Source organism: Pezoporus occidentalis, unplaced genomic scaffold (assembly GCF_034315485.1).
Source record: "Pezoporus occidentalis ecotype Australia unplaced genomic scaffold, CSIRO_AGI_Poc_V1 ctg10, whole genome shotgun sequence".
NCBI classification, from domain to species: domain Eukaryota; kingdom Metazoa; phylum Chordata; class Aves; order Psittaciformes; family Psittacidae; genus Pezoporus; species Pezoporus occidentalis.
In genome coordinates, this window is record NW_026912779.1 from 3,447,182 (window position 1) to 3,459,405 (window position 12,224).

Here is a 12,224-nt window from a genome sequence, read left to right on the forward strand (position 1 = left end):
GAGCAGAAGTAACTGTTTTGCACTGCATCTACCAGGCTCTGCACAAGAGCACAGTTTGCTTAGCAAACTATCAAGGCTATAGATTAACAAATGCTGAAAACATGTATTTCCTCCTCAGCAAAGGGCTTTTCCTGAAACAGGCTGGTCTGAAACTGTACACAGGAGCACAGGAGCAATTGGTTAAAACAGGGAAAAGGAAATACCACTTTAACCACTCTGTCCTTGACTAATGTTAAAAGCTTTTGGCTTTTCTCTCCAAACTTGATGAAAGTTCTTACACCTGTACGCATGCAGAAATGTACTTCTGAAGTAGAACATGGTAACTGCTCTTCAGAAGTCACTGTTAAAATACAGAGGAGGATCCTTCTTTTATCCTGAGTCCTTCCTTCAGATGTGCACAAGCCTTCAAATATTTTACAGGGAGTCAGTATGGTGGAGAGCTCTTTGTGGTGATGGAATAATTGCACTTATTCTTGCCCTTCAGAGATGGAAATGATACCGTTTATCTATGCTCTTCCGTGGCAGCTTTTGTCCAGAGTACCATTCACAGCATTGAACCCCCAACCTCTACAGCACTCCTTTGGGGCATCTCATTAGCTCCTCAGATCTTCCACATGCACAGCATGGCCTCCTTTTGTGCATGGGGCTTACTCAGACCCGAAGTGGTGTCTTGCCAGAGCTGGGAGATACCACAGAACTTCATTGACAGGCTCATGACCTTCCTGTGACTTGGAAATGGCCACTTCTTTAAAAGGGATTGTGCATGTTGATAGGAAAAGGCAACAAGAGCTGTATGTGGTGAATTCACCTCTTCTGTCCCTTCGACTGACTAGTGATAAACAAGGCAAATGCAAGACTGTACTTGAAAACATAAGAGCAAAAGAACAATCCTTTCTCCTCTTGGCATAGCTTCCAACAGTGTTTGCTGTCTGCCAGCGTCACTGTGAGTTACAGCACACTGGGTCATCGTTATGTACATGGAGCCAATGAGGGCAAGAACAACCCTAGAAACAGTCTGTTTTCTGTCACTGAGCAAGTGCTGTTCTCTGATACACCCAACTACCTGATGTTTAAAAATGACAGGAGCTGCGTTCAAGCTGTTCGTCTATCCTTTCCCAGCAATAACACTGGTTAAACGTGTACACACATGTTATTATGCATATATGAGAATATATACTTGCACACCCATAAACCTATCAGTGTAATGCTCTTCAAGCTGATCAGCTATCTGCTTGAGAAAAGCAGGACAAAGCTCAGGGCAAACCAAAGGTGAAGAAGGGAATCGAGACTGATCTCTGGAAGGGGGAGATGGTTTCAGGGAGCAATGCAGCTCAATCGTTTGGGAAGTGGAGGATTTCTGGGAGCAAAGAGCACTTTTGCTTTAGGATCTGATTCTATTCTGAACGTTTGAGTAGTTAATGAAGGGTAACACCACAACAGGAATTGTTGGTGCAAAAAGTCAGAGCCTTATCTGACCCCCAGCAGTGGTGTGTCTGAGCATTAAGCACCTCTTGCATTTATCCTCCTTGCTCCTCAACCATGAAAGAAGTTTGGTTTTATTCCCATTTTAATGATTGGAAACTAAGAATCAGGGAGATGATAATTCAGACTTTTAAAGTTCTGTTTAAATAAGTAGGTATAGAAAGAAGGCAGCATGCCAGGAAAAGAAGGTCTTCTGAAAACATTGCTGCAAACATCAAGAGGGAGCCAAAAGCTTTCTGCTTTGCTGGCCCTCCTGGGAAGGACATTTTCTGCAAGCTTGGCCTTAATTGGTGCTGAGCACTTGGAAAACCTGGCCCTCTACCCAGCATTATGGCATTAGGGGTCAGCTCGGTGTATCTGTAGCATTAGAACGTCCATCCTCTGATTCAATCTTTGCCCTGGCTGCACATGCCCAATATTATTTTGTTACCTTTTGTGAAGAGCAAATTCAGAAGGAAATAAATACACTTTTTTCTCCTCTTTTTTGTCCTTCTCATCTCTCAGCCTGGGGTTTGCCCATCCTACCCCTTCTAAGCCACACTGGAAAGCAGCCATCTATGAGTTCCCTCTGTTGATGTATTTCCAAAAACCTTGCAAAGTGACATTATTAGTTTTGACTGCATGCACCTATTTTTATTACACACGGCTGCCCCATTCTCTTACAGTTTTTGTTCTTCAAGTAATTTGTGTACAATCAGCTCGGAGGGACTCAGCCAAGAAGCCTTCCTACCATCCAGGCCCTGAAAGCAGAGATGTTCAAGGGTGCCAACAAGGATACTGGGGAGGGACTTTTCATCAGGGACTGCAGTGATAGCACAAGGGGTAATGGGTTCAAACTGAAACAGGGGAAGTTTAGATTGGATATAAGGAAGAAGTTCTTTCCTGTGAGGGTGGTGAGGCACTGGAATGGGTTGCTCAGGGAAGTTGTGAATGCTCCATCCCTGGCGGTGTTCAAGGCCAGGTTGGACAGAGCCTTGGGTGACATGGTTTAGTGGGAGGTGTCCCTGCCATGGCAGGGGGTTGGAACTGGAGGATTTTAAGGGCCTTTCTAACCCAAACCATTCTATGATTCTATATTCTGGAGTCATTTCAGTGTAGAGAACACATTTCATACTTAGCAGGCCACTTCTTACAGCTGGGGCCCACCCAGAGCACACTGTTGAAATCAGCTTCTCTCTGATTCCTTCCCCTGCAGCCTGGGTTGGCTGCTGAAGATGTGAGCACATCACCTTCAGCATTACCTTTGCTGTTGACTGCACGAGCCAGGAGCTGACAGTCAATGCTGCACATTTCTGTCTCCAGCAAAGCCGTGCAAATCTGATGGACTTCCTGAGCAATATTAAATCCCAAGCAAAAGCTTTATAAAAGCTACTTCAGAACACTATCAAATTATTAGTCTTCTTTTTCATAACACAGATGGGGGCTCATTTTATTGAAAGAAAGAAGGAGAGAGAGAGAGTGTTTTTTCCAGCCCTCTTGGGAATTATTTTATTGAAAATATCAAAACTGGGAAGAATTCTCCAGTGCCAGAGGTCAGAATCTTGGACTAGTTTGTTGTAATGTGAACATATAAAAATTCACTCAGTGCTCATTCCCTGCCTTTTATTTAATGTACAATCCAGGTAGTTCCACTTTGAGTCTTTACATTACTGGCCCTGGCACTGCGCATTTGCTTGGAATGCTTTAAATTTTGTTCATGAATTCAGAAGAAAGGGAAAACTTAAGGAAAATTGCCATTGGCCTAATAGGTACTGATGTACTATTACCAATAAAGCAGGGTTTTGTTAACCAGCCGACACTGAATAAACAAGTACTTCGTATTTCTTTCAGGAAGCTCTATCTTGAAGTATTCTTCACTATGAGATCTCTACTTAAAAATAGCATTTTCTTACTAGTTCCCTGTGAATCATACCTGCACACCTTAATGAGTAAGTCTTTAATATTTTAATTTCTATTAAGCCAGAATAGTAAATGCTGCTGGGAGTCAGCTGAAGGAAGAACTATGACAAGCAGCTAAGTTACTTTTCTCCCTGTGCATCATTGTCATCATCACCACTGAGTACTATCGGTATAAGGACCAGGCAACTCATGATTTCAAAGGAGCTAGGTTTTTCAATGATTGCTAAGGGCAGAGTTGTCACGCAGCCCCTTTATTGTGACAGTGATTCATGAGAAGAAAAGAAATCAGCTCGATTCTCTCATCACCACTGACATTTGCTTTGAACTGGCAGTTAAAATGTGTATATTTTTTTGTTGCTTATAAATAGATTACCGGTTGTTTCTAAAGTCAGGTAAAGGTGACAACTGTGGAACCCCTGTGGATATGTTTGTTAGTCATCTTTTAGCATAAACCTGGGCTGTAAAGTGAGATCACCAAACACAGCTTTGTTGCCTCACTTTTTTGCCCTTTTCTTATAAAAGGAGGCGAGTTCACCACAGTTCTGTATTTAAACCCTGTGTCCAGGTCTGAATTAGGCAGTGTCTGTGATGGGCAAGTGAAAATCCTGATTTGGAACAGCTCTGCTGCTGTAAGCTTGGCTCTTCTGCGGGTTGGCCTTGCTTGATTTAGGCTGTGTTGGCCAATATTAAATGATCTTTCAATGCCCCCCAAATGACAGTTAAGGAAAGTATTGTGTTGGTGTTTTGAGACAGATCTTAAAAGAAGGACTGCTTTTGTCTGAGATCATACATAGCATCATGTGCAAATGCTGCTTGTGTTCTTTATCAAGGGGTTGTGAAGGCTCCATCCATGCAGCTGGGAATGCAGGAATATTGCTGATACAAAGAGGAATGTGTTTTGCAGGGCTGCAGTAAGCACCTCCATGATCTAAGATGAGACACACGTGCCATCAGGATGTCTTTGATTGCTTTAATCTTTCTGTCCTCCACACTGGCGCAGCCCCTGGAGCCGCTGTCTTGCTTCCAGCCAAGATTCCAGCCTCTTTCCAAATGCCCCATTTTAGGTAAGCAGGTGGCTGAAGCCTTCCTGAGTCCAGGGACATCTTACTTTAAGCATGGTTTAAACCACAACAAAACAAAGAGGAAAAAAAACCCAACAGAAACCCAGTGTGAACTCAGGCCAGTGCTTGTCTCTCTTTCTGCCTATGCAATCCTTATTGTGTGAATAAATTCATTTGTGCCTGTTTAATCTGACACCTTTTGCAAGCAAAACACCAGCAATGGATAAACACTCCCAGGCTCTTGTAGCTATTTGGTTGGGGAGCTAATTCACAAATGATTGACTACCCAAGTAGGGAGAGCATATGGAGGCTCTGTGAGCGACTGTCAACACGAGGCAAGTACTCGGGGAAGCCAATTGTTAAGAACTGAAAACAATAGCGAACAAGAAAGTCCTTGAAGGAATGTGGCATTGGGTCTGCTTGAAGCATGAATTTATGGAAACACGTGGCCCAAACAAAAGAAGATGGCAGCATCATTTCCTATATACTCTTCTCGTTGTTGGTTATTATTATTCCAATTTTTGACACTTGAATGAAATGTGGTATAATTGGGCTTCATAGCTGCTGCTTCAGGCGACATCAATTGCCTTCTTTAAAAATGATGATGGCGTTGAGGGAGACTCTTTTTTTCCCTTTTATGTTTTGAAGCTGCCGTAGTCTCGGTGCCACTCGTGCAATACACGAAAGGGCATTGGACTCCTGGGAGGGTCTGCAGGGCTGAGGACTGATCCCAGGAAGAAATACGAGATGGAGAAGAAAAGCAAAGCAAACATACTGTAGGATGTTACGCTAAAGCTAATCCCAAGATATCCCTTCTTCTTTTTCCTTGCTGGGTTTTCCTTACCGACAGCTCAAGCATTTCCCTTCTTTCCCTGTAGCACACAAGAGTATATAACGTTACAGGTGTATGCAAGAAAACTCCATTCCCTGCCTTCATTTGCTTTGATTCAGTAATCAATTCCGTCAAGTTTGAAGGACCTTAATCTGTCATGAAAGGAAAATCATTCCTTAAACTGTGTTTATTTCTGCTACAAAATACCCCACCTCTGCATCTTTTGTTTGTATTGATAGGTATACCGCAGGATTTGGTTGGCTTATTTTGACTTGGAGACAAAATAAGATGAGAAGCATTATGTTTTTCAAAGTTGTATTCAGCAGGGAAAGGGGAGATGAATTCATCAGCCTGCTTTTGCATTGAGAGGCAATTCTTCAGGAGGTAGAACAAATCTTTAAAAACTAATGCTGAAAATACTCTAATGACTAAGGAGACTGAATGAACCTATTGTGGCTGCATCCTTTGTTGGGGATAGAACCTACTGGGTATGTTTTAAATATCACATCATGCCCACCATTGCTGCTCCTCATCAGATCCATCAGCACAAAGCTGGTTAAGCCTCAGCGTAGAGTAGCAGTTCATTTCAGTTTCCCCGAGGGAACTTTAGCCCCCTGAGACTTCTGGGGTGCTCTTCTCCTATAGCCTGTCCCCTTGGCTGTGTCCTTAGCATTAGGGTTTGTGTGGTAGTGTAAGCTGAAAGGAGAGAATCTTCTGGTTACATAGGGGAAGCGTTTGCATTGCCTGGATGAGAGGTGGAACTGGCACAGGAAGAGAGAAGGGAAACTAGTGGAGCAATGTCTGTATAGCTTTAAAACCAAAATATTTGCATATCTTGAAGGCAATTTCCCTTCAGACAGACCCAAATGAAAGGTCTGGATCCAAACATCCCCAAATGAAGGACCATCTGTACTGTAGCTCTGCTGTAGCTGCTTCACAGAACAGCTGCCAAAGGATGCGCAGGATGTAGCCCTTCTGCCAGGTGCTGTCAGCAGCAGTGGATGCTGGCTTTGGATGTCAGGAGGTTCCTCCTCAAATTAACACACATACTTGCACAGATCCCCAGGTGAGCGGAAGGACTCCCCTTGGTGCTCTCAGGCAGCAAACTTTCCTCTTCTCTGGGGCCAAAGTTTGTGCGTAAAGCAAAGAAAACGAGAGCAAAAGGAGCATAAATGGGGAAACACAACCACAGTAACAGAAATGTCAGTTTATAATGTTACAGCTTGTAAGCAAGATGTATGTAAACTCCCCCTCCACGCACGCACACATATGTGCGCGCTGTGTTTTGGGCAGCAATCCACTTCTCTTACCCTCTGGCAGGAATGTTCAATGCATATTGTCCCTTTAATGTTTCTTCTTCCTTCTCGCCAGCCCTTTCCCCCAGGCACCCCACCAGGAGTTGTTGATGTTGACTAGTGGAGATGTTGTCTCTCTACCACAGGGTTAGACTCAATCTCCCTGCTCTTACTCGGTCATACAGTTGCCAGGAATCGGAGTGCTGGTGGTACAGACGTATTTTCCCCTCCTTCCCACGTCTCCTTCTGACTTCTCATTCTCACCAAAATGCCAGACTTTGAATACTTTAAGGCTGTGCCAACCACTCCAACCCATTTCTTCTTCCTCTTATTAGTGAGATCCCAAGTGGAGGATCCCCCGTGACGAACCCAACTGCCAGGACCTGATGTAGAGCAGGGGGCTGCCTGCGGGTGCTGAGCTGCAGCAGAGTGAGCAGATTCTGGGGCTCTCATATTGGCAGGTAACTCTTGGAACTTCATTGCCTAAAGACATAAATTTCAGTGCAATTCTTAGGTGTAGGCATTTAACTACTAATGATTTAGGATCTTAAACAATTCTAAAATATTCTTTTTAATGAAATCTTTGCAGTTAACCTTTAACTGCTTCCAGTTCACAGAATCCTTTACAAGAAAGGGCAGGAAATCAATAGCTCTAAAAAGCAAAAGCAACAGCCTCAGCATCAGCATGTGCTGTATCATACTGGTGTGCCAGTGAGAGCAATTGCCTAGAGCAAGCAGGAGGTGACACAGAAGAGCCATCCCTCTGCCTGGGTTCCTTTTGCATTATAATCTGGCTCCTAAGAAATCCTGTAAGGAAAAGAGGGGATGAAGGCTGGTTTCTATACCAAGCCATTATCAGGGGAACCTGAGGCAAGTGCTGTTTGTCCGCACAGAAATCCCTAAATCCACTGATTTCTGAGAGCTCATTAGTGTGAGTATGGCAAGCAGGAGTTTGACCTGGTTTTGGTGTTGTGCTCGTCCTGGAAATTGTTGTTACTTTGGTGACTCTACTACGAGTACAATAAAGCAGGAAGAGGCTTAAAATTAAGCTAGCTGCTTATCAACCTTGATTTCTATCTCTATGCAAACAAACCACCCCCCACCACCACCACCCTGTTCAGTGAGCTTTCCTGCTTTCCTTTGTTCAGCTTTTCCATGCTTTTGTCTTAGATGTTAGAAGGTTGGACGCAAGGTCATTCACTAACCATTTCATGTGAATACAGCAAGTCAGTTCAGGTCTTCTCCCCCTCCCCTCCATTCATCTGAAATCTCTGCTGTGCAGTAATGGGGCTGCAAGCACAAGTGCTGCTTTCCCACACAGGAGTGCTAGGAAAGGATGTCCCAGATGGGTGTCTGTGCAACTCCAAATGGGTTGTTGGGATGTCACATATTACTTAGGCAGTAGGTTTGTATGAGTTTGAACCCTTTTAAGCAGAAGCTGGGAAGTGGTTGGAAATACTTCCGTCATCAATAATTACAGGAACTTCTGTTCAGCCTTCCCTGCTTCTTAAGGCCTGAGATACGCTCCTCCTGGACCACAGGGAAGGGCAGTTCAAGGAAGATATTATTCACGGGTGTCAAAAACCCCCCAGGCGTGTGTCACTTGCTGATAGCAATTGTGGTGGCAGGGCTCTGTCCAAATATTGCCATGGATATGGACTGTGATCTCCTGTGAGTTGTTCTGCCCTCTTTCTGGAACTGACTCCTTCTGTGTCTTAAACAATTACTGTAATCTATGTGCTCACTTTCCCTGTCTGTAAAAATGGGATGGCTCCCCTCACTAGTGTATTTGGAGAACAAATTAATAATGTCAGGCACTCAAGAGGAGAAGTTTCTCAATGTATATTTGCTCGGCAGAACTGCTCAATATTGTTATTATTTATTATCCTGTGGACTCATCACTCTCAGCTCCCTCCTGCCAGAAGCTGCTTTGAAAGATGGATAAGTTGCACAAAAATTATTTCCCTTCAGTTTTCTTTGTGAGAAGGTTTTCAATGCGGATTGGGGAGGGCTTTGGTTTTGGGAGGGAGGACAGAGACAAACTGCTGTGATTAAACAGGTTTGAAAAGGTGGGACCAGGGGAGAAACAACTTGTAGCCTAAAATTCAGGCAGTTGTATTACCAGATTTTCACTCAGATAAAAGGCACAAATCCATAAGAGTATAAACAATCCTTTTAGTACCTGCAGATGTATTTATAACACTGTGCTGTTCTCTCTGTGCCGGCTCTCCCTCCACACTGCTGCCGCAGACGCAAAAGGCAGGGCTAGATGTGAACAGCCCTAATTACTGTTTGTGAATTCCACGTTTGATGTAGCTGAAAGATACCAGCACTGCTCCTGTCTCACTCTCCACTTCCCGTGACTCTCCATCTGGTGCAACTTGTGCTGTACGTTCCCCTCAGGTTTATGTGAAAACTCCTGTGAAAGCAGAGTCATCGATTTTTGTAGGTTTAGTGCGCGAGCAGTTTGAGATGGCACAAGGCTGATTTCCTTGACTTTCGCTTTCCTGCTCTTGATACTTCTGTGTCAAACCCAACACCTTTCCCAACACTATCCTCCTCCTCATAATAACAAAGTACTCAGCACCTCCTCCTCCTCACTAGCGCTGTCAGCAGGAGCGGTGTAAGGGTGCTACAGGCGACTGTGTTTGTTTTGACAGTGCCAACTTTCAAAAGGATCTGCCGAGTTAGTGGGAGGTCTCTCCGTGTTTGGGTTTCTAAACATAATGGTTTCATTGCAGCTCTTGTGCATTGGGAGTGGTAAAGTTCCAGTCTGGACTTCAGACCCCTCCTGCGCTGCGATAGCCATCGTGGTGAAGAATATGAGCTGCTGCAGCTCTCTCATCTCATAGACAGCTAATGACACGGAGGGACTTTTCCAGGTCTTCCAATTAGTCTGTGATAATGGAATAAGTAGTGGAGACATTATTTTCCTGTGCTATTGGGAAAAGTCTGTTGAAGGCTCCATTTTGATTTTACATATGTGACCATTTATCACTGGAAAATGTCCAAGTTAATGTGCCTGACCATATGAAGACGGGCAGAGAAAGTTAGGGCTGTTCAGCCTGGGGAAGAGAAGCTGTGTGGAGACCTCAGAGCAGCTTCCAGCGTCTGAAGGGGGCTACAAGGATGCTGGGGAGGGACTCTTCATTAGGGACTGTAGTGATAGGAAAAAGAGTGATGGGTTCAAACTGAAACAGGGGAAGTTCAGGTTAGATTTAAGGAAGAAGTTCTTTACTGTGAGGGTGGTGAGGCACTGGCACAGGGTGCCCAGTGAAGCTGTGGCTGCCCCGTCCCTGGCAGCAGTGTTCAAGGGCAGAGCCTTGGGTGACATGGTCTTAGTGTGTGGCATCCCTGTCCATGGCAGGGGGGTTGGAACTGGATGGTCTTAAGGCCCTTTCCAGCTCAAATTGTACTATGATTCTATGACCAAATCAGTGAGATGGGGATCAGACCCTGAAGCTGGGCCGTTTGGGCTGCCAGCAGTGATGTTCCCAAACACACCGAAAAGCCAAAGTGATTTTGCCTGAGTTAAAGCTTATCATAGTAGACAGATTCTCACATTTTGTCTTTCAAGTGTCACTGACACAAGGTGCCAGGATTTATGGCGTGGCACTGGAACCCCTGATTAATTGTCTTACACTGCTGATGAGCAGATGATGATGTGCAAAGTGTTTTTCCCAAGCATTTTATAAAACGTAGTAGGCAGGGAATGGACTGTCAGAGACTGAAGTTCAGACGCTGGGACTGCCTGCTCACAGAAAGCACATTAAATCACTGCATTAGTCCTCCAACCTCTCCCTCATCCCACTTACGGGGCTTATCCCTCTTCTCTGACTACACAGGGAGATCTGAGTCCTAACCCTGTTCCTCTGAATGGTGTCAGAGTTACATGTGTAGTGCAAATGCCTTCAGCAAAACCTCTGTGGTGATGGAGACCGTTTGCATACAGTGAGGGAGGCTATTTAGCAAGGTGCCAACCTGAAAGCTCCTTATTTCTGAGCTCTTTGAGGACTCGGGCCTTGCAAGATACCAAATGTAAGTGGATAAAGGGCTTTTGCATGTGTAAGTCCAGTGGCCCCTTCATACAGGTGATAAAAGCAGTCAGGAAAAACGAAGACTGAGCCCAAACTCTTTGGAAAGAAAATCCTGTGTTTTCATCAGTGATTTTCCTGCCTTTATCTGCCTCCTATTGTTTCTTTTTATTATGCAGCATGCCTGCTCAATTCATGAGGCATTTTTTGTTTGCCTTCCAAACTGTGGGATAGGCAGTGAACTTGGCTTTAGAGCTATAAGGCTGTTTCTTCCCCACCTAAAAACATTCCCACCTGCTCTCTCTTTATATGTTGCCACCCTGCCTACAGCTGAGATAGGGATGCAGAGACACAAAGTGTTATCTGGGAGTGCGTTGCTCATGCTTATATTCCAAATGAACATGACATTATCTTTGAACTTCAAACCACTTTGTTGAATAACTGCATTTTTTACATGGCACAGCAGTGCATCACAGCTTAGAACCAAAATACAGCTGCAGAGGGAACTTCAGTTTAGTCTGTGGGGACTCTGTGTTGCCTGTTTATCAGTCTGTGCGTACAGGGATGATCCCTGCAGTGGTCCTTCCCAAAAATAAAACGGAGGCATTTGCTGCTCAGGGATTCAGTGTGTGAAGGGGAGGACTTCCAAAGGGAAAGGCTGCAGCTCAAAGCTGGGTATTAGTGGGTCACAGCTCTGCACCCGGGTGGGATGTGAGGGGTTCACTGGTTCTTCCTTCTTGAAGTTCAGTGGCAATTGAGTCTGTTCCGTTGTGAGCTGGGACCGTTCTCCCTCCTGACATCCCCACTCCGGTGCATTTGACAGCTTGTGTTCTGATCATCTGTATGAGCTCCTTGGATACAACCCTACACCTTGAGCCAGAGGACATATATCTTTTGCTCTCTCCTTTAGTGCACTGCAAGGATGTTATTTTGAAAGTCACACTGTGCAACAGCCGTTTCCGAGGGTGACTCTCAGCTCCTCTGCAAACAGAAGAGAGCTTTGCATGCAAGTTAATGTACAACAAGGTTATGTCTTTAATTAAATTACTTAATCCTGGTTTTGCAGTTCAAAAAGCATCTTTTTATGAGTTTAGAAATGAGGCAAAAATCCTGGGGTTTTGCTTTTTGAGTCTTGAATCGCTTCAGTCTCCTTATATTGCTTGTTTAACTGCTCTGTGCTTATGCTTCTCTTCCTTAGGAAGAGAACAGCACTTATTTGTCTCTGTAAGGTTTTGGGTATGTGATGTAGTCTAATTCTGTGTGCTGCCAGTTGTAAGAATGAAGTATAAGCCCCAAATAACTCCATATTATTAATTTTGGCATTAGCAAGACATCTCATTTTTAGAGCTGAAGATAACTTCTCCTTTTTAATATCAGTCCTTCCCATTTCACAAGGTGAGCTGCCTTTCCCTCTCCGAGGGAAACAGCCTGGAATTCACAAACCAGAGTTGAATGGCAAAAAGAAAAGCGACAGAGAAATTAGGAAGAATAACCAAATAAGCCAAACACATGCACTGCTTTTTCCTTCCCCGTTTCATGAGTCACGCTGGAGTCCTCCTTTCCACGTGAGGCAGAAAGAAGAAAAGGAGCTGGGATCCCATAATAAGGTAGAACTTGAACA

At 44.4% G+C, this 12,224-nt stretch overlaps 1 long non-coding RNA gene across 1 annotated transcript in view; it reads left to right on the forward strand.

The window, feature by feature from the left end:
- LOC134159067 (uncharacterized) overlaps nucleotides 1–12,224 on the forward strand; it is a 517,675-nt gene that overhangs the window by 403,757 nt on the left and 101,694 nt on the right. The window contains exons 4-5 of the long non-coding RNA XR_009963031.1: nucleotides 3,313–3,410; nucleotides 6,905–7,030. This is a non-coding gene — a long non-coding RNA (uncharacterized LOC134159067). The remainder of the gene's footprint in view (nucleotides 1–3,312; nucleotides 3,411–6,904; nucleotides 7,031–12,224) is intronic.